Consider the following 22044-nt stretch of genomic DNA (forward strand, 5'->3'; position numbering starts at 1 on the left):
ATTAATTATTTTTTAATTCCAGTATAATTAACACACAGTGCTAGGTTCAGATGTGCAATACAGTGATTCAACAATTCTACACATTATTCAGGGCTCATCACAGTAAGTGTACTCTTAATCCCCTTCACCTATGTCACCCATTTTCTTCCCCATCTCCCTTCTGGTAACTACCAGTTTGTTCTCTATATTTAAGAGTGTGCGGTTTTTTTCCTCCTTTCTTCTTTGTTCATTTGTTTTGTTTCTTAAATTCCACATGCAGGAAATCATATGGTATTTGTCTTTATCTGAGTTCAAAAAGATAAATGCACCACTATGTTTACTGTAGCATTATTTACAACAACCAAGATATGGAAACAACCCCAAGAATGGGTAAAGAAGAAGTGTGTATGTGTATATATATACACATACACGTGTGTGTGTGTGTGTGTGTGTGTGTGTATACACACACACTCACATATACATAATGTAATACTACTCAACTGTTTAAAAAAATGAAAGAAATATTGCCATTTGCAACATGGATGGATCTGGAGAGTATAATGTTAAGTGTTTCCCTTACTTTTTATTTTAACCATCCTAACATGTGAAGTGATATCTCATTGTGGTTTTGATTTGCATTTCCCTGATCATTAGTGATGTTGAGCATCTTTTCATGAGTCTATTGGCCTGAGAAAGACAAATATCATATTATTCCACTCATAAATGGAATCTAAAAAAGTGAATAAACGAAAAGCATAATCGGAACTAAAAATATAAAGAATTGATGGTTTCCAAAGGGAAAAGGGGTGAAGAGCTGGGCTAAATGGATGAAGGGGAGTGAGAGATCCATGCCTCTTCTTATGCAATGAGTAAGTCATGGGAATAAAAGGGAGAGCATAAAGAATACAATCAATGATATTGTAATAGGGATTTAAAAGGACAGATGGTAGCTACAGGTGTGGTGAACATTGCATAATGTATAAACCTGTCAAAGCACCAAGTTGTATACCTGAAACTAATGTAAGATTGTGTATCACCTATACTCAAATAAAAATTAAAAAATAAAGTGTTCTTCTATTCACAAAGCAAGCTAAATGAAAGACTAAATTGAATAGAATAATTATAATAATTTACCCCAATCTAGCTAGAAACACATAAATATTATCAAAATATGTAAGTATATGTGTGTGTCTTTATACATTTTAACACTTCAAGACTTTATTTTTAATTAAGAGAGATGCTACCAATAGAGCTTATATGTTCCAGGAAGCGGAGTCTTGGTCAATGCTCAGAAGCAAAACCAAACTGAATTCAGCTTGTTAAGTAATCAATTGTCAGCAGCTTGAGGTGGGTTTGTGTTATGCACAGTGTTTAAGTATAGGCGATTATAAATTCACAAGAGCTAACATCTAAAGAGAAGGAAAAAGCTTTCAATGCTAATATTTCAGTTTACTTGATAATAAAGAAAAAAGGAAAAGAAAGTTTATTTGTAATCTGAAAAAAAAAAACAAACAAACAAAAGTGAATACATTTCTACCATTACTCTTTTATAGTAGAGCAACCAAAGAATTCAGAACCAAAGGGCTCAGGAATTCAAGAGTCCACTAGGTAGAAGAAAGTATTGGGTCTATGGGTACTGGCCTCCCTTCCATTTGAGCTGGGTGTTTGTTACAATTACGAGTTACAATTAATATGTCATTAATAAGACCCACTTCAGGCCCCAGGTCATCCAGAGAGCGTTCCCACCTGTCATTTTCATTGCCCCCCTTCTTATGAGGCAGAACTGCCAGACAGTTTCTACTTAAGAGATCTTCAAGCCATGCCTCCAAAAAGAAGTGACAGGTAATTGCCTCTAACCTAATTCTCTTTCATCAACAAATGGGTTTCAAAATGTAATTTAGGCCTTTCTTTTCATTTTAATTCAACAAAACAAAAATGCATCAGTACAACATAGATGCTATTTTATTCAGCCTTCATTCATGTGTTTCTATCATTATTACCAGATTGAGTCCATAAAGAAGGCTGACTTTACACTTAGGTAAAATCCAGGATTGCCACCTGGTATAATGTGAGGTGTATGCTAAATCTCCCAATATTTTAAAATTACTCCTCTTGACATGAGGGCTAGAAATTTCCACCCTTTAAAAATTGCTGAATTCAGGAGCTTCATTGGAATACCCTATAATTACTTAGTTGCTAAATCCCAAGAATTATTCATTAAACAATATAAAGCCGGTCATCTATAAATATTGCTCATGTACAATAAAGGGTCTAAAATTTTCTGTTTGAGTAGGCAATTATACCATAATAGACTATCTCTCATTTTGTTACCTTATCAATAAATAGTTTAAAAACTAAAAGAATAGGGGTGCCTGGGTGGTTCTGTGGGTTAAGCCTCTGCATTCAGCTCAGGTCATGATCTTAGGATCAAGCGCCGCATCAGGCTCTCTGCTCAGCAAGGAGCCTGCTTCCCCCTCTCTCTCTGTCTGATTCTCCTCTCTCTCTGCCTGCCTCTCTGCCTACTTGTGATCTCTGTCTGTCAAATAAATAAATAAAATCTAAAATAAAACAAAACAAAAAACCTAAAAGAGCAAAAAAATTAACCAACCACTTATATTGAAATACCAAAACCAGAGCTGCAAAATTCAGTGGACTTTCTCTGTTCTCATCTTATTTGCTCTTCTAGAATTATTTCTCAGAAATAATCTATCTCTTCTCTTGGTTTCTATGAGTCCACTCTCCAGGTTTTCTCACTGATCATTTCTCCTCCATCTAATTCAGACTCTTCCTCCCCTATCTCTAAATTTTGAAGTGTCCAAGTGGTTACTCGTAAGCACTCTTCTCCATCTTCATTCTCTAAGTGATCTCATCAATTTTCACAGATTTATAGACTATTTGTGTGCTAGTGATTTCCAAAATTACATCTCTACATCAGATCTTTGTTTGTGAGCCCGACACTCAGATAAAAATAGCCCATTTGGAATCATTACTTGAGGGTCTTATGAACATCTCAGACTTAACATGTTAAAAATGGGATTCTTAAAAGGAGCAAGATGGCAGAGTAGTAGGAGACCTCTAAATATCGTCAGGTTCCAGGAATTCAGCTGGGTAGTTATCAAACCATTCTGAACAGCTACAGGAGAGAGAAGAGAAGAAGAGCAGCAATTCTAAGAACAGAAAATCAACCACTTTTTGGAAGGTAGGATGTTTGGAGCAGTGAATTCAAGGCACCACTCAGGAATAAAGACCACAGAGGGAGGGGCCGGCTCCCCACAATGAGAGAGGAGCAGAGAACAAAATCAGAACTTTTAGAAGTCTGCTCCACTGAAGGACGTCACTCCAGAGGGTAAACAGGGGGTGGAGCCATCACAGGGACAGTATTGTCTCAGGACCCTCGGGGACACAAAAGGACCCCCAGGAATCTGAGTGTGGCAGCACTCTCAGGTATGGGACCAGGGAAGCTGGCTACAGAGACAGAGCCAAGGAGTGCTCTTTCAGCTTGGGGTTACCTTAAACTGTGATCCACTGGCACAGTCATGCCACTGCTCTTTGGGCAGGGACCCAACAAACAGCAGATCCAGGGAGACTCACCTTCCTCCTCCGGGAAGAGCTGCACAAAAGCTTGCTGCAGGAGTCAGCTGGATTTGGAGACTCCAAACAGGGCTGTGCACCAGAGATAGACAGTCCTCAGTCACAGGCTGGGTGAGCACAGAGTGTGGCTAGAGACTAGGAAGACAGGAGTGACTGACTGCTTTTCTCTGTGAGCACACTGAGGAGTGGGGCCCTGAGCTCTCGGCTCCTACAGGGCTGGAGATTGGGAGGCTGCCATTTTCATTCCCGTCCTCCAAAGCTGTACAGAAAGCATTCAGGGAACAAAAGCTACCGAGACTGAAACTGAGCAGATTACTTAGCCTGGCCCCTGGTAATGGTGGTGCAATTCTGCCTGGGGCAAAGACATTTGCAGGGCAACAAGCCCCTCCCCCAGAAGATCAGTAAGAACATCCAGCCAAGACCAAGTTCACCAATCACTGAGAACTGCAGAACTCCAGAGCCAGGGGAAAGCAATAATAGAATTCATGGCTTTTTTCCCATGATCCTTTAGTCTATCAAAGTTAATTTTTTTATATTTTATTTTTTTCTTATTCTATGTTTTAATTTTTCCTCTTTCCAATTATAACTTTAACTATTTTATCTTATCAATACCTTTTTAAAAATCTTTTTAGATGTTCATTGTTATAGTCATATTTTATCCCTTCATTGTATTTAACCTTATTACGTATAACCTATATATGTATTTTTTTCTTTAAAATTTTGGGATACAATTTCTTCTAATTAATCAAAATATACTATAAATCTAGCATATGGCTTTGTTCTAGTCTCCAACCTAATCACATTCTTTCCTCTTTTTTTCTTTCCTTTTTTCAACCAATTTCTTATCAATTTATTTTTTAGAATCTTTTTAAATTTTCATCCTTACAGTCATATTCTATCCTTTCATCAGGTTTACACACACACACACACATACATATATGTGTGTGTGTGTGTGTGTGTGTGTGTGTGTGTGTGTTTCTTTCTTTAAAATTTGGGAGATAGTTTCTTCCAACAGAGCAAAATATACCCAAAATCAAGTGTGTGGCTCTCTTCATTTTTTTTTCTTTTCTTGCCCCTTTCTTCTCCCTCCAGTTTTGGGTCTCTTCTGATTTGGTTAGTATACACTAACCATTCTCTGGGGTCGTTGCTATACTTTAAGTATTTTGTTCTCTCATTCAACTATTCTTATCTGGATAAAATGACAAGGTAGAAAAACTCACCACAAAAAAAAAAAGAACAAGAGGCAGTACCAACGGCTAGGGACCCAATCAATAAAGACATTAGTAATGTCAGAACTAGAGTTCAGAATTGTGATGAGGAAAGACACTATATCATACTCAAAGGGTCTGTCCAACAAGAATATTTAACAATTTTAAATATCTATGCCCCTAATATGGGAGCAGCCAATTATATAAATCAATTAATAACAAAATCAAAGAAACACAACAGCAATACAATAATAGTAGGGGACTTTAACACCCCCTCACTCAAATTGACAGATCTAAGCAGATCTACAAGGAAATAAGGCTTTAAATGACATTTAAAGAAAAATAAATTGATAAGAAGAAATTGGTTGAAAAAAGGAAAGAAAAAAAAAGGAAAGAATGTGATTAGGTTGGAGACTAGAACAAAGCCATATGCTAGATTTATAGTATATTTTGATTAGAAGAAACTGTATCCCAAAATTTTAAAGAAAAAAATACATATATAGGTTATACATAATAAGGTTAAATACAATGAAGGAATAAAATATGACTATAACAATGAAATTTAGATGTCATTTAATAAGGCTTTAAATGACACACAGGACCAGACATTACAGATATATTTAGAATATTCAATTCCAAAAGCAACAGAATATACATTCTTCTCTAGTTCACATGGAACATTCTCCAGAATAGATCACATCCTAGGTCACAAATCAGTTCTCAACCGGTACCAAAAGACTGAGATCATTCCCTGCATATTTTCAGACCACAATGCTTTGAAACTAGAACTCAATCACAAGAGGAAAGTTGGAAAGAACTCAAATACATGGAAACTAAAGAGCATCCTACTAAAGAATGAATGGGTCAACCAGGAAATTAAAGAGGTATTGAAAAATTTATGGTAATAAATGAAAATGAAAACACAATTGTTCAAAATCTTTGGGACACAGCAAAGTGGTCCTGAGAGGAAAGTATATAGCGATATAAGCCTTTCTCAAGAAACAAGAAAGGTCTTAAGCATACAACCTAACCCTACACCTAAATGAGCTGGAGAAAGAAGAGGAAAGAAAGTCTAAACCCAGCAGGAGAAGAGAAACCATAAAGATCAGAGCAGAAATCAATGAAATAAAAAGAATTAGTAAGATTAATAAATCCCTAGCCAGAATTATCAAACAGAATAGAGAAAGGACCCAAATTAATAAAATCGTGTTTAACCATCTTTCAGAACAATGTATTACCTAAAATATAACCCATGAGAAATTATACTAGTTACCAAGCACACTTAAGAAAGCATGTACTAATAGGCCTCTGGGGGAGAGGATGATATATGTCCTGGAAGCCGAGCAGCTAGGAATACCTGGCCCATGCAGGGTGGAATGCCACCTGCTTCATTTTTCTGATATCTCCCCTTCTCTGGAGAACACCTGCTGTTAGTCAGACAATCCTTTTTGCTTGGGCTTTCTCAACTATAGGCCATGTACTACATGACCAGACATATTTTGCCTTTCTTCTTACTTATCTACAAGACTCATGGTCAATGTGTAACCTACTTTGGCCTCTTTGTTGCTTGTTACCTACTTCCCAATAAATATGAGACTGAGGGGTTGTTCAGGGTGACAGTCTTTTCGCCTGTCGACACCTGCTCCCTTTCTCTTGCAGCTGAATTGGTTGTGTGTCATTATTCTCCCATGTACCATCAGGAAGCAGAAATCATGAATGAAAGAGGAGAGATCACAAGTAACACCAAAGAAATACAAACACTTATAAGAACCAATTACGAGCAACTCTACACAAGCAAATTTGACAATCTGGAAGAAATGGAGGTATCCCTAGAGACATATAAACTACCAAAACTGAACCAGGAAGAAATAGAAAACCTGAACAGACCCATAACCAGTAACAAGATTGAAGCAGTCATCAAAAATCTCCCAAAAGGTGCACCTGGGTGGCTCAGTGAGTTAAGCCTCTACCTTCACCTTAGGTCATGATCTCAGGGTCCTGGGATCGAGTTCCATATCAGGCTTTCTGCTCAGTGGAGAGATTGCTTCCCCCTCTCTCTATGCTTGCCTTTCTGCCTACTTGTAATCTCTGTCAAATAAATAAATAAAGTCTACAAAAAAAAAGATCTCCCAACAAGAGCCCAGAGCCAGGCAGCTTTCCAGGGGAATTCTACCAAACATTTAAAGAAGAATTAAAACCTATTCTCCTGGGAGATGGAGAGGAGAAGGGAACTGAGGGAAATTGGAAGGGGAGGCGAACCATGAGAGACTAAGGACTCTGAAAAACAATCTGAGGGTTTTGAAGGGGCGGGGGGTAGGAGTTTGGGGGAACCAGGTGGTGGGTATTAGAGAGGGCATGGATTGCATGGAGCACTGAGTGTGGTGCAAAAACAATGAATACTGTTATGCTGAAAAGAAATTTAAAAACAAAACAAAACAAAACCCTATTTTCCTGAAACTGTCCCAATAAATAGAAATGGAAGGAAAACTTCCAAGATCATTTTATGATGCCAGCATTACTTTGATCCCAAAACCAGGTAAAGACCCCATCAAGAAGAGAATTATGGACCAGTATCCTTGATGAACATGGGTGCAAAAATTCCCACCAAAATACTAGCCAATAGGATCCAACACTACATTCAAAGGATTATTCACTACGACCTGGGCTGCAAGGTTGGTTCAACATCCCCAAATCAATCAATGTGATACAATACATTAATGAAAGAACAAGGACAATATGACACTCTCAAGAGATGCTGAAAAAGCATTTGACAAAGTACAGCATCCCTTCCTGATCAAAACCTTTCAAAGTGTAGGGATAGAGGGTACATGCCTCAATATCATCAAAGCCATCTATAAAAAAAACCCACAGCAAATATCATTCTCAAAGGGGAAAAACTGAGAGCTTTTCCCCTGAGGTCAAGAACATGGCAGGGATGTCCACTATCACCACTGCTATTCAACATAGTACTAGAAGTACTAGCCTCAGCAATCAGAAAACAAAAAGAAATAAAAGGCATCCAAATTGGCAAAGAAGTCAAACTCTCACACTTTGCAGACGATATGATACTTTATGTGGAAAACCCAAAAGACTCCACTCCAAAACTGCTAGAACTCATATAGGAATGCAGTAAAGTGTCAGGATATAAAAGCAATGCACAGAAATCAGTTGCTTTTTTTTTTTTTTGGACAAACAGAGATCACAAGTAGGCAGACAGAGAGAGAGGAGGAAGCAGGCTCCCTGCTGAGCAGAGAGCCCAATGTGGGGCTCGATCCCAGGACCCCAGGATCATGACCTGACCGAAGGCAGAGGCCTTAACCCCCTGAGCCACCCAGACACCCTATCAGTTGCATTTCTTTACACCAACAGCAAGACAGAAGAAAGATCAATTAAGGAGTCAATCCCATTTACAATTACACCCAAAACCATAAGATACCTAGAAATAAACCTAACCAAAGAGGCAAATATGCAAAGAATCTATACTCAGAAAACCATGAAGTACTCATGAAAGAAATTGAGGAAGACACAAAGAAATGGAAAAATGTTCCATGCGTATGGATTGGAAGAACAAATATTGTGAAAATGTCTATGCTACCTAAAGCAATCTACACATTTAATGCAATCCCTATCCAAATACCATCAATTTTTTTTTTCAAAGAAAATGGAACAAATAATCCTGAAATTTATATGGAACCAGAAAAGACCCTGAATAGCCAGAGGAATGGTGAAAAAGAAAACCAAAGTTGGAGCATCACAATTCCAGACTTCAAGCTCTATTACAAAGCTGTCATCATCAAGACAGTCTGGTACTGGCACAAAAAACAGACACATAGATCAATGGAACAGAATAGGGAACCCAGAAATGGACCCTCAACTCTATGGTCAACTAATCTTCAACAAACCAGGAAAGAATGTCCAATGGAAAAAAGTATCTTCAACAACTGGTGTTGGGAAAATTGGACAGCCACATGCAGAAAAATGAAACTGGAACATTTCCTTACACCACACGCAAAAATAGACTCCAAATGGGTGAAAGACCTCAGTGTGAGACAGAATGCCATCAAAATCCTTGAGGAAAAAAAGAAATCCTTGAGGAGAACACAGGCAGCAACCTCTTCAACCTCAGCTGCAGCAACTTCTTCCTAGAAACATTGTCAAAGGCAAGGGAAGCAAGGGCAAAAATGGACTATTGGGACATCATCAAGATCAAAACTTCTGCACAGCAAAGGAAACAGTCAACAAAACCAAAAAACAACTGACAAAATGGGGGAAAATATTTGCAAATAACATATCAGATAAAGGGCTAGTACCCAAAATCTATAAAGACCTTATCAAACTCAACACCCAAAGAACAAAGAACCCAATTAAGAAATGGGCAGAAGACATGAACAGACATTTCTGCAAAGAAAACCTCAAAATGGCCAAAAGACACATGAAGAAGTGCTCAACATCACTTGGCATCAGGGAAATACAAATCAAAACCACAGTGAGATACCTCCTTACTCCAGTCAGAACGGCTAAAATTAACAAGTCAGGAAATGACAGATGCTGGCGAGGATGTGGAGAAAGGGGAACCCTCCTACACTGTTGGTGGGAATGCAAGCTGGTGCAACCACTCTGGAAAACAGCATGGAGGTTCCTCACAAAGTTGAAAACAGAGCTACCCTACAACTCAGCAATCACACTACTGGGTATTTACCCTAAAGATACAAATGTAGTGATCCAAAGGGGAATGTACACCTATATGTTTATAGCAGCAATGTCCACAATAGCCAAACTATGGAAAGAACTTAGATGTCCATCAACAGATGAATGGATAAAGAAGAGGTGGCATATATACACAATGGAATACTATGCAGCCATCAAAAAAAGAAATCTTGCCATTTGCAATAATGTGGATAGAACCAGAGGGCATTATGCTTAGTGAAGTAAGTCAATCATAGAAAGACAATTTTCATATGAGCTCTCTGATATGAGGAATTTGAGAGGCAGGGCATGGGGTCATGGAGGGTAGGGAGGGAAAAAATGAAACAAGATGGGATCAGGAGGGAGACAAACCATAAGAGACTCTTAATCTCACAAAATTAGATATTAAGATTAATCTCTTAATCTCACAAAACAAACTGAGGGTTACAGCGGGGGGGGGGGGGTAGGAATAGGGTGGCTGGGTTATAGACATTGGGGAAGGTATGTACTATCGTGAGTACTGTGATGTATAAAGCCTGATGATTCACAGACCTATACCCCTGAGTAAAATAATACATTATATGTTAATACTAAAAAAATTTTAAAGCAAATAAATAAATAAAATGGTATTATTCACCAATCTCTGTTAGTTGGGTAGGATGGCACCCTATCACTCTAAAGCTAGAGTCCTTGAATTTCCCCCTTTCTCTCATGCTTTTCAACCCATCTCCAAAAATATATCTTGGATCTACCCACACCACATTTGTTCCTCTGTACCAGCAGCATGCCAGATAGCTAAACTACTGCAACTGCCTCCTGCCTGCTCTCTTCTTCCCACCATTGCCCTATTCCAATCCACCACACATGCAGAAGCAAAAGCAATCCAAAGCATATTTTTAACCAGCCATTTCCTTTCTTAAAATCTTTCCATAGCTTCCTGTTTCATTTAGAATAAAATGAAACTCCTTAAGCTTTCTACAATGTCTAATATTGTCTAATATTTCTACAATGTCTAACCCCCATCTATGTCTTCACCACTCTCCACCTTGCTCTAAAATCTCCAATCACTCCTCTCCACATTAGGACCTTTGCATATGCTAGAGGCATGGATAGATTCCAAACATATTTTTTGAGATGGATTAAGGAACATGATAAAAAGAGCAGATTCAAGGACCGCTCCTGTTCGGTATTCCTTCCGTATTTGACATGACTCTTCACATGGCTAGCTCCTTTACATTCTTTTTTTTTTTTTCATTTATTTATTTGAGAGAGAGAGAGAGAGTGCGCATGAGTAGGGGGAAGGGGAAAGGGAGAGAATCTTCAAGCAGATTCCCCGATGTGCATAGAGACCAACTAAGGGCGGATCTTATAACCCATGAGATTATGGCCTGAGCCAAAACCAAGAGTCAGACACTTAACTAACTGAGCCACCCAGGGTCCCCTTTCATCCTTTTTGTCTCATCCCACCCTGCACATCATTAAGCTCAACCCAACTGAAATTCTGAGTCGGTTCCCTGCCACTCCATGCCGCTTCAATCAAGACTCGTAGGACTTCCAGCAGAGGACTGAGTACAGACTGAAAAAGGGCTGTTCCAGGTGATATAGGATAGTGAGTCCCAGGTCACTGGTTGAAGTAAATATGAAATGAAGACTGATCAACAAGATGGCAACACCAATAATGAGACTCCTTATTTTACAAACTATACGTACTGTTCTTGTCTCTGATCTCCCAGACTGTCCAAAATAGGTCATTTAATCTATTTCATTCTGATAACCACAGCCAAATACAATACTTTTTAGTCACTTTAAGTTAAAACTTGGTCCTTTTCTTTCAGTTAAATTCAAGTATATCTCAGTCACACCTCAAAGGTTTCTCTTTGAGCTTTCTTCCCTTAAGTCCTTTTCACCCAAAATTCCCAGAGAACTGGCCCATGGTTCATCCTGGCAGCAAGTCAGTAAAGACAGGGAGAGCCTGCTTGTAAGAAACAGGTTACACACCTGGTTCACTTTTCCCCTGGCCCCAGATGCTGGCATCCCCACCAATCTGGCTTCTGGTGATGGCAGCACCCAGTTGTTAGCTATATTTTATAGCCATTTTGATAGTCATTGAACATTCAGCTGGGCAGTCTCTCCACAACATTTTAGTGTCAAGAGAAAGGCTGCAGTTTTCCACCTCAGCTCCCAGTTAATTGCCTACAGCCTATGAATAGGATCTCTTCCTCTCAATGGACAGCCTTCAAGGTACCAAGCCAGCCTATAGTTCCATTCTTTAGCCTGCTCTAGACCTCAAAACCAAGTATTATCAACTCTGACAGACTTGGCTCCACTGGAGTTATCTTTACCTTCTCTGACAGGCTACACATTCTGCCAATTTTCTACTGTCCTCCTCCCAATTGGTTATAGATGTATGTTCTGCCTCTCAGAGATGAGAATCTAGCACCAGTGCCTATATTAAATACCTCTAATTCCAAGAGAATTTGAGGGGAGAAGTTATCTTTAGAACAGGATGGAACAAGTAGAAAATTCTCCTCTCTCTGCACAAGACTGTGGGAAGGCACAAAGCACCTTGAACTCTTTCCTGCCACAGAAATCTCCATCTTCTATCCATTGGCCTTAGATATATTTTTTTGATTTGTGTAAACCATATTTTCTCATAGCTGGCAAGGTCTACATCCTATCTAGACATTTCCTAGTCCTCAGAGATCTTGAGTGGAAATGATCCTAAAGAAAGGAAAAACAAGTTCTGCATTTTAGTGTCTGAAGTTATTTCCATAAGTAAATACTTCATATGTGATTTCCTTATCTCATCATTTTCCACTGATCCTATGAGCAGTATTTGTCTCATATCCCCTGCCAAAGACTGAGACCACTATTTAAAATCTAAAACCACAGGTACAGTGATAAATCTGACAATTATTTAAGTAATGAAGAGTTATGCTGGTCAGGGAGAGAAAACTTATAGTCTTATAGAGCATTCTTAGGAAATGCTTATTGATTACAAAGTAAATTTACATCACCCTTAAAAGTATCTTTTGTATTGTTTAGAAAGGTCACTCTTAGAAGTTGTTGACTGAAGTGAAGCCACTACTCATTACTGACCATTGCCACTAATTAATTACACAGATCTAAAACCAGTTTTAACCATAACCATGGCATAGGATTATCAGTCTTTTTTTTTTTTTTTAAACTCTCAATCCCCTTTTGATCCTCTCTCAGCCAGAGCTGCAGGAAAAATCATCAAGACTGTCTAGAGGGGCGCCTGGGTGGCTCAGTGGGTTAAAGCCCCTGCCTTTGGCTCAGGTCATGATCCCAGGATCCTGGATTGAGCCCTACATCTGGCTCTCTGCTCCACAGAGAGCCTGCTTCTTCGGGAGCCTGGGTGGCTCAGTGGGTTAAGCCGCTGCCTTCAGCTCAGGTCATGATCTCAGGATCCTGGGATCGAGTCCCGCATTGGGCTCTCTGCTCAGCAGGGAGCCTGCTTCCTCCTCTCTCTCTCTGCCTGCCTCTCTGCCTACTTCTGATCTCTCTCTCTGTCAAAGAAATGAATAAAATCTTTAAAAAAAAAAAAAAAGACTGTCTAGATATTCTCCATTGTGGTGATTCTCTCTGAAGATGTTTAATTTACAGAGGCCAGATTTTCAGTGTATTTCTCAGTGTAGTTTTACCTCCATTAGTTTTTGGACCATCTGTTAGGAGATTGGTAGATAGAGGCATTCAGGATTCTGGATAATAAACATAATATAACAATAAAGAAAACAAGAACAACTAAAGTACCACAAAAAAGCACTCTAAAACCATGCCTTATGGTTTCCCAGAACAGACCAAGAAAACAAGTCTCAACAATTCCTCCAAATCTACTTTAGATGGTTGCTTTTTAATTTTGCTTATAGATTGTTTCATCAATCCCAACCCTGGTTAATCCAGATACAAAATAAAGTGTTAGTAATGGCATTGATTCCCCACTGGTTGGCCAAAAGAAAATGCAAAGTTATTATTTCATCTGCAATTATTTGGGTCATTCTGCTATATTACTTACAAAGTTTGGGATAATTTTTGAGACCATCTGGATTCAACTCCTGTAAATAGGATTACTATTCCTCAAAAGAGTCTTTGGGGAGTTATTACCTCCCCCAAAGTTTTGATTTTAAAGTTTTAAAATAAAAGTGTTAACCCTGTAGACATTTTTAAGAAGATACAGTCTATTGAAGCCATAAGGGATACATTCAATAGGGATGACTTAATTAGTAACTCCATAGAACAATTAGCCAAGTACTCAGCTGGTATTGAAAAGCCTCATATACACACGGGTGAAAGAATCAAATGGCTGATTAGAGAGGCATTTGATCATATTTTAACTATAGGCTTATTTCCTCTAAGGTTATCATTCCAGTCACTATTGGATCTCAAGAATGTCTGTAGCCTCCTCTTTCTGTACAAGAACAGTTTCTTTTATTTATATATTGTCTTAAAAAGAGGATAATCATGAGTAAGGTTAATATAACACATTCTTTAAACTAGCTGCACTAGCAACAGCTTGGGAGAGTTGAGTTATAGAGTTGTGATAATAATCATCCTTAGACTCATGCATGTTATTATTGTAGTAAAAGAACAATGATAAATTAAGTCAGAAGTATACAACCTTAAACCAGTAAAGAAGAAATTTATGACAAAATTTGTTATCAGATGGATGTAGCAACCTAGATACAAATGATCTTTTGTACCAGCCCCAACCTCTGGCAATTTATGGCACATCCCAATAGAAAGGGGGGACAATCTGGAATGATCAAATTGATGAGTCCCCAAGTATAAGGCAGTACAACTGACAGACTGATACTAGTATCCTCCTGAGTTGTATCCTCAGCAGTCAAGAAGTGTACAGAGGTGAATGGAGGAAGGCACATTGAAAAGACTGGCCCTACCAATTGAAAAACTACAGCTCTTTTCAAAGGCATTTGGTTTGGCACAGTAATATATGTACCATAAATCACCGGAAAAAATAATTAGGTCTTTTGAATACATCCTAAGGAACAGACTATGGAAGCATTTGGTCTTTCCTCAGGACATCACCTCTCATACACTCATCTGCATGGTTCCTTCTCCTCTCCTACTTTTCCCCACCTATAACAACATTTAACTGGGAAGAACAAAACTCCACAAGTATGTTTTCAAATCATTTCTCCTTAAGCCATCAACTTTTTTCAGTCTAATAGAAGCGTATTTACAGCCTATGTATCTGGGTGACCCATGTCTATCTGATTGCACCAGGGGAGGGGAAATATCTTTAGGTCATAGGTGAAAGAATTTGATGAGATGATCCCTGGAGTGCATAGGTTAATACTTTGAAATACTTTCCCAGCACACACAAAGCTGCCACAAAGAATGAAGCCATTGGCCACACTTTCCATTTCCTGATATGTCATATCCAGTGACCTCTGGTTTAGGGAAAGTGGCAAAGGCCCAGAAGAGTGCAGTCTCACACGAGCAGCTTATGAGACAGATATTGAGATAAGTCAACATAAATTGAGGTGGGGGGGTGGCACCTTGGATCAGAGCCAAAAGCTCTACAGAGAGATCGGGTCTTACCACAGGATTAGATAAAACAGTAAAGCTATTGGGTGATGACCTGACATTTTGAGGTTCATCAACTAGAATCCCTTTTTCAGTTTCTACAGCACAGCCAAAGATGTGGACAGAGTCGTCAAGGAGAGGCATTTCAATACTATTCTAACCTTTGTGGAGCTGATGTAAAGCGCTCTACTCCATAATACTGGGTTCTTAATTTGCTCAGAAAAGGACACCAAAACCAGCAAATCTGATGCAAGCTGATGATGCAGGAACACAACTACAACTTCCCAAGATCCACAAAGTCCCAAACTGGGGCACAGAGTCTACTTCCCCACAATATCCAATAAGAGATTAATCAGCCAAATCTAAGGATAGCTGAAAGAGACACAGCCAGTCGTGTAAAAGGACAAAAAGTAAGGAGTAAAGGCGTGAATAGAAGAGGAAACCCTTTTAAATGAGAAACTATGTCTACGAGGGAATTGCACAACCTGTATATATAATGAGAGACTGAGCACCCTTCAACAGACCTTAATCCAGTGTAGCCACAGCATCTGTACACCAGACCCATAAGAATCTCAGGGCAAAGCTGGATCACTGAGCTGGGATAGTGCTACCAAGGATGAGGAGGACTGCCTTTCAAAAATGAGGAGAAGGATCTAGGAGGAGACCTTTCTGCTACATTCCAGGGTTGTCCCCAGACCCTTGAACAAGTTGCATTAAATATAGAAGGTACATTCTCAGACTCTGCCACACTCTGCCCTATGTATGGGTAGAATATATTGCTTGAGACTGAATTGAAGGGCTCCATGTAGGTCTCCATGTGTGTTGGGCCAGCTAACAGGAACTCTGCCTTTGACACAGCACACCATTCCTCCCTTCCCTGGCATAAGGGTGGTATATGGCCTTTATAGATGAAAACCTAATACACTTTATAGACTTGAGGCTTATTTCTTCTTGGGTATACTACAAGGTATATTTTTTTTCTATAAACAACCAGAGAGAGAGAGAAAGCAAGCAGTTTGCTTATAGAATGCAATTATTTTCCTTTAATTCAGCAAACAGTAAGCACCTATTTTTTGTCAAGCATTTTAGGAAGCATTTTTAAAAATAGCATCAATCTGAAAATCAGATGGTGCTTCCAACTAAAGCCCTCTAGAATTTTATTGTTTTAGAATTGAAAGTACTAGAGAATGTTCAGAACAGATGGTCTCAAAAGGATATCTGAAACGGGTGCTCCCAAGAATGAGAATGTGATTGCTCTTACCGTCTCTTGCCTAAAACATCAAAAAAAGTTCCAAATCAGTGTCCATTCCTTCCATCCATTGTCTCCTCTCAAAGTCATTCCCTCTCCCACTATCAGAGCCATCCTTAAAAAAAAAAAAAAAAAAAAAAATCAGTCTTAGCATTTCACTTCCATTGTTTTCTTCCCTTAAATTCTACATAAAGTCCAAACTTTCTACCATAGCTTCCCAAGCCTTTTATCATCTGGCTATGACCCCTCTTACAAATGTCATCTCCTCCTCTGAAAAAGTTAGACCATCTCCCCAGGCTATAAACTAGAAGATGTTTGAAAATGCTATTAATTTTGTTATAACTTCATATTGTCTATGGCAACTAGGACAATAACACAGCAGCTCTTTCCCAGAAAGTCTTATTAAAACCCCAAAGGAACCAATGGCCAGACTCTGATCCAAAATATAGCCCTTAAATTAAGAAGCATCCTCACTGCTATGAACAGTGGGATTTTTTAGGGAAGTTACTTAAAATATTATTTGTGCTACAAGTAAGGAGATTAAGAATTTTAATGAAGATCACAAAATCTGCTACAAACCTAACACAACCCTAACCCACTACTCCTCTGGGTTGTGATAACAGAATGGTTCAAAATGGACCCTAAGGTCTTATGCTGCCATTGTTCTCTCTCTCTGAATGGTCCCCTTATTTGCTGGGACAACCATAAATAAATTTCCCAACTAGACACTCTGGTTTGGACTCTGAAAAAGGAGAGGAGAGGATGCTACTTTCCTTTCTAGCAGGCCCACCACTTGGTCTGAACCCCTCTTGCTGCACTGTGCCAGACCTGTCACACTGTGCACCATGCATCATAATTCACTTTCTCTATCTCCCTCCCTCTCCCCACACTGTGATTCATATTCTCTCAGTGCCCCATTCCCAACTAGAAGTTGGTTGGATTATTAGCCCTATGAGTTCCCCTGTAATAGGATTATACATCCGCACCCTTTGCTATGTCACTTTGTATTCTCAGTGTGAGTAAATATACTTTCTTGCCCCTTCGATACTAGCTCTGCTTTGGCCAATGAATGTTAGTGGATGTGACATGAACAGAGACCTTAAATGTGCTTGTAGAGTTGGCTTGTGCTTTTGTGCTCTTGTGATTTGCCATGAGAAGAAATAACGCCTCTAGGTAGCTGCTAGTCCAAGGAGAATGAGAAAATTTAGACAGCAGATGTAAATGCAACTGATCTCAGCCAAATCCAGCAGAACCACATTCAACCCACAGCCCATGATCAAAAAATATATAAATATAGAAATGTTTGTCTTTGTAAAACACTGCTTTGGGGAATGGTCTGGTACTCAGAATTATTGTGGCAAGAAGTGAATAACACTCTAATAACCAACTTTAATCAAGCCAGTTATATTATCCTCCATATGTCAGGTTTTTTATCTATGAAATAGAAATAAGAAAAAGAATCAAACTCAAATGGTTATAGCAAGAAATAAATGATAGGGGCACCTGGGTGGCTCAGCGGATTAAAAACCTCTGCCTTTGGCTCAGGTCATGATCCCAGGACCCTGGGATCGAGCCCCACATCAGGCTCTCTGCCCCGCGGGGAGCCTGCTTTCCTTCCTCTCTCTCTGCCTGCCTGTGATCTCTGTCAAATAAATAAATAAAATCTTTAAAAAAAAGAAAGAAAGAAAGAAAGAAAGAAAGAAAGAAAGAAAGAAAGAAAGAAAGGATAACACAATTGTAAAGTTCCTAGGTAGGGGCTAGCCCACAGAAAAACACAATATAGTCATTTTTTTAAAGACTTTATTTATTTATTTGAGACAGAGATCACAAGTAGGCAGAGAGGCAGGCAGAGAGAGAGGAGGAAGCAGGCTCCCCGCGGAGCAGAGAGTCCAATGTGGGGCTCCATCCCAGGACTCTGGGATCATGACCTGAGCCAAAGGCAGAGGCTTTAACCCACTGAGCTGCCAGGCACCCCACAATATCATTTTGATATTATTTGATTAATCTGTAACTTCCCAAGTTTATTAGTGTTTTCAGATGTTTTCCCCAAACAGGATGGTTGGATTTATAAATATAGCTTCTAGCTGAGGCCTCCTAGGTACCTTTGCCTACTAAGTGAGTGTCAAAGACAAAATGCTTCCAACAGGAAGTTTGCCCTTTTCTGTTTCTAAATACTTTAAGTGATTTGAACAAAACCACTTTATGCTCAGTTACATAGTAGTTTCACATACAGTGTTTTAAAATAGGACTCCACTTTAACCCAGAGGAACGAATTTCTAATGGTGAACTCGGAAGCACTGTGGCAAGTGAATGGTGGAGAGAGATAGAACAGGGAGAAGAGAATTTATAAGGCTCTGAAAATCACAGCACACAGCCATCCCTTTGTCTCACCTACTGACAGCCAATTGTGGTGGCAGAATCAGGACACAAGTGCAAAACCATTTCAGTTGGTTTCTCAAGAACCTGCAAAGGCATGCTATACCTCTTGCTCTTAGAGTAAGTCATAGGTTGAATGTGGGTAGTTTTCACTGCCCTTCAGAAATCAAGATTATGAGTCCTGCCTATATGTATGTCTATTCTACAGTAATCTAACATTTTCTGTAAGAAAATGGAAGGACATTTATTGGGCACCTATCCTGTACTCTGCTAGGAAATTTATGTTATTAAGTAGGTATAGGACCAGCTTCATGGGCACATGACAAATGCAACCACACAGAGCCCTGTTATCAGAAGGGCCCTTCACTTGTTTGGAAGCTCTGCTGTTGCCGTCATGAAATTCTATTTCTGAGTGTGTGTTTTATAAGTAAAGTTTGGTGCGACAATGGAGGGCACATATGAAAAGAGTAAATACATCCATATGCCCACAATAACTTGCCACTCCATTCACACATAGCCTTCCTGGCTTCCATAAAATGCTTATTTCACTGTGAGTCTACTGTAATCCAATGCACAATGGGTCCACCAGAACTCTATATTCATGTACCATACAACACGTCTATGGCTGAGTAAGTAGGGTCACAAACAGATCAGAAGGTATATGCTTTACCCTTCTCAATGCCAACTTGCTTAGAGCACAAAAAGAATCTATTTAGAGCTTCTGGATTGGTGAACAGGTCAGGGTGGGGGGACAGCAACACACTTGACAGTGGGCATGAAAGCTCCTCCCCCTTCCCCCATACCTTGCACTGTACATCTCTTCCATTTGGCTGTTTCTGAGTTACATCCTTTAATAATAAACCAGTGATCTACTCTTTATGTTAATACATCAAAGTTGAAGAAGATACTTTTGATTTTACACATGTTAGAATTGAGTCTTCTAGGATATTTTGATATCCCCAAGAAAATCTACACTCCTCAGATTCCGGAAATTCAAACAACATTGACTCAATCTCAAGAAGGTAACCTTCAAATAAAACAGATTATCAGTAAAAAAGAAAAACAAAAAAGATGATAATGGTATTCTAAGAAACATGAACAACCAAGGAACCCTACCATATTCTTTTTTAGTCACACTACTTCAAATTCATAATGCTGAATTTGATGACACAGTGAAAAAGGAAAGATAAGGCAGCCTATTGCTGGATTCATTCCAGTCCTTCCTTCCTCTTCAGTAAGCTGAAGGTAGACAGTGTTGGTAAAATATGCACATATAAAGAAATGTTTTAAAAAGTTATTTTTGTGCATATTTTCCCCTACTCTTCTGCTAGGAATGAAATATATATGCACATATAAGCTATGAAATGCCAGTGATTCCACACGTAAGTTAAATGTCTTTATATTTGCATTTACAATTATACATTGTAAATATATATTGGCATTATCCAATATAAACACGAACTGCAAAATTCATGCTAACAATTTAACATTTTAATTTTACTGTACTTGCAATGATTACACTATTATGTTTTATAAATTATAAAATATTTATACAGGGAAAAAAGTTTTATATATCCATACTTTTAATAGCATTTTTTTTCCTGCTTTTTGAACAAAGAGCCTGGTATTTTAGCTCTGTGACCCACGAATTATGTAGCTGCCCCTGAGTAGGTACTATCCTCCACTTATAGATGAGAAAACTGAGAGTCAGATTAAGTCACTTTCCCAAGATCACAGAACTAGCCAAGTAACAGACACCTGATTCAAGCACGTCTGACTCCATGGAGGTTGCTCCTCTACGGTTGCATACCGCATCCAAATTGCAGCTGGGGAAGGGCCCAAGAAAAACTTGAGCTTAGGGGTGAATCTGTTGCTTCAACTCCTGTCCAGGTAGACTTGTTTGGAGCAAATATTTTGGTTAAGACTCACTCACATATCATGGAATAGCCATAAAGTTAAGAGGCTATTTTAAGAAACTTCTACTAGCATTCTTTTCACTAATCTGTGATCAATTTCTCTACTTAGTAGGTCCACAGATTTGAGATCATCAATTCAATTCAAAGTACATCATGCTCAACTGTCAAATAAGAACCTTAAATTTTCTCTCAAACTCTTTTTTCTAAGTCCCACATATTTCTACATTCGTATATTGAGTCACATGAAAATATTTCATTTAATTTTTATTGCTATATCATAATTACCACCAAAGTTGTCCAAGGAATCATGTTAATGTGACTCTAATCCAAAATTTTTTAATGACTTTACCCAATTAAATTTTTTGCCTGGTATTTCATAAGCATCCTATTGTCCATAAGACCTTGGTTCTCTAACAATTTACCTTCTGGCTTCAGTGGGCATTTTCCTAGATTCACAGCAACAGATTTTAGGCCTCTGTCTTACCTTTTCCAATAACATTTACAAAGTCTGAGTCAGCATGCATATAGACTAAGTAAAGAGATTATAATTCTTTACTACCTATAAATGGTCAGTGATAGAGTTATCTTTTTACCACACTTGCAGGAGGAAATGTGTTTCCAAAGCTAAAAAATACAAATTAGGATAAAGATCTTTCCTTTTAGAAGTCACCATCCAATGTTTGAGGTATATTTTTCTTATATATAAATATATTCTCTTGTTACCCTAGGACTATGGAGTCACTGCTACAGCCAGAAATGTGAAATATTTTTTAAAAATTTTTATCACAGCAACTCTTTGAGATATTCAGAGAATTGAATATATTTTATAGATATTTCCAGACATAAAACACAAATATTGCTGTCAAGAAAATTTCCTCTAAGAATGATGCAGCAAAGATGTTACTGTCAGAAAAACAATGAATTCTTCAATGATAATTTCTATAATACATTCCTGAGAGTGTAGAAATAACACTACATAAATATTCTTATTTGAACAACTTGAGAAGACATGCATAAACATAAACTGTATTTATAGGTTTAAAAATTGTACTACATAAAGCCTGAAAAAAATATTTTTTTTTATTTTTCAAATCCATGGAGTCTCACTGCTAGCCAAAAACAAAATGAAAAGTGGAGGATTCAAAGACACACAACCAGGGACTTTTAGACCAAACCTAAATGTAGTTTGTCATAATAAAATGCTTTTAAATAAGAGAAATTATTATTTTCCTATGCCAAAAACTGTCCTTCTGGTCTCCACAGCTCAAAAGCCAGAAAAAAATTCTCAAGGGAAAAAAAATAAAAATAGTGAACCTACTATAAAAGTAGTAACTAAAAGCAAAGGGGGTTTTGTTTTTGTTTTGTTTTTTGGATATGGAAACTGGGAAATCACAGGATTCTTATTTTATTTTTTTTTAAGATTTTATTTATTATTTATTTGAGACAGAGAGAGCATGAGCCAGGTTAAGGG

At 38.4% G+C, this 22044-nt stretch overlaps 1 long non-coding RNA gene across 1 annotated transcript in view; it reads right to left on the reverse strand.

Annotated features, from left to right (window-relative positions):
* Positions 1–22044, reverse strand: part of LOC131998808 (uncharacterized) — a 54947-nt gene that overhangs the window by 12939 nt on the left and 19964 nt on the right. Inside the window, exon 2 of the long non-coding RNA XR_009398874.1 lies at positions 16294–16396. This is a non-coding gene — a long non-coding RNA (uncharacterized LOC131998808). The remainder of the gene's footprint in view (positions 1–16293; positions 16397–22044) is intronic.

This window comes from Mustela nigripes, chromosome 13 (genome assembly GCF_022355385.1).
Source record: "Mustela nigripes isolate SB6536 chromosome 13, MUSNIG.SB6536, whole genome shotgun sequence".
Lineage (NCBI taxonomy): Eukaryota > Metazoa > Chordata > Mammalia > Carnivora > Mustelidae > Mustela > Mustela nigripes.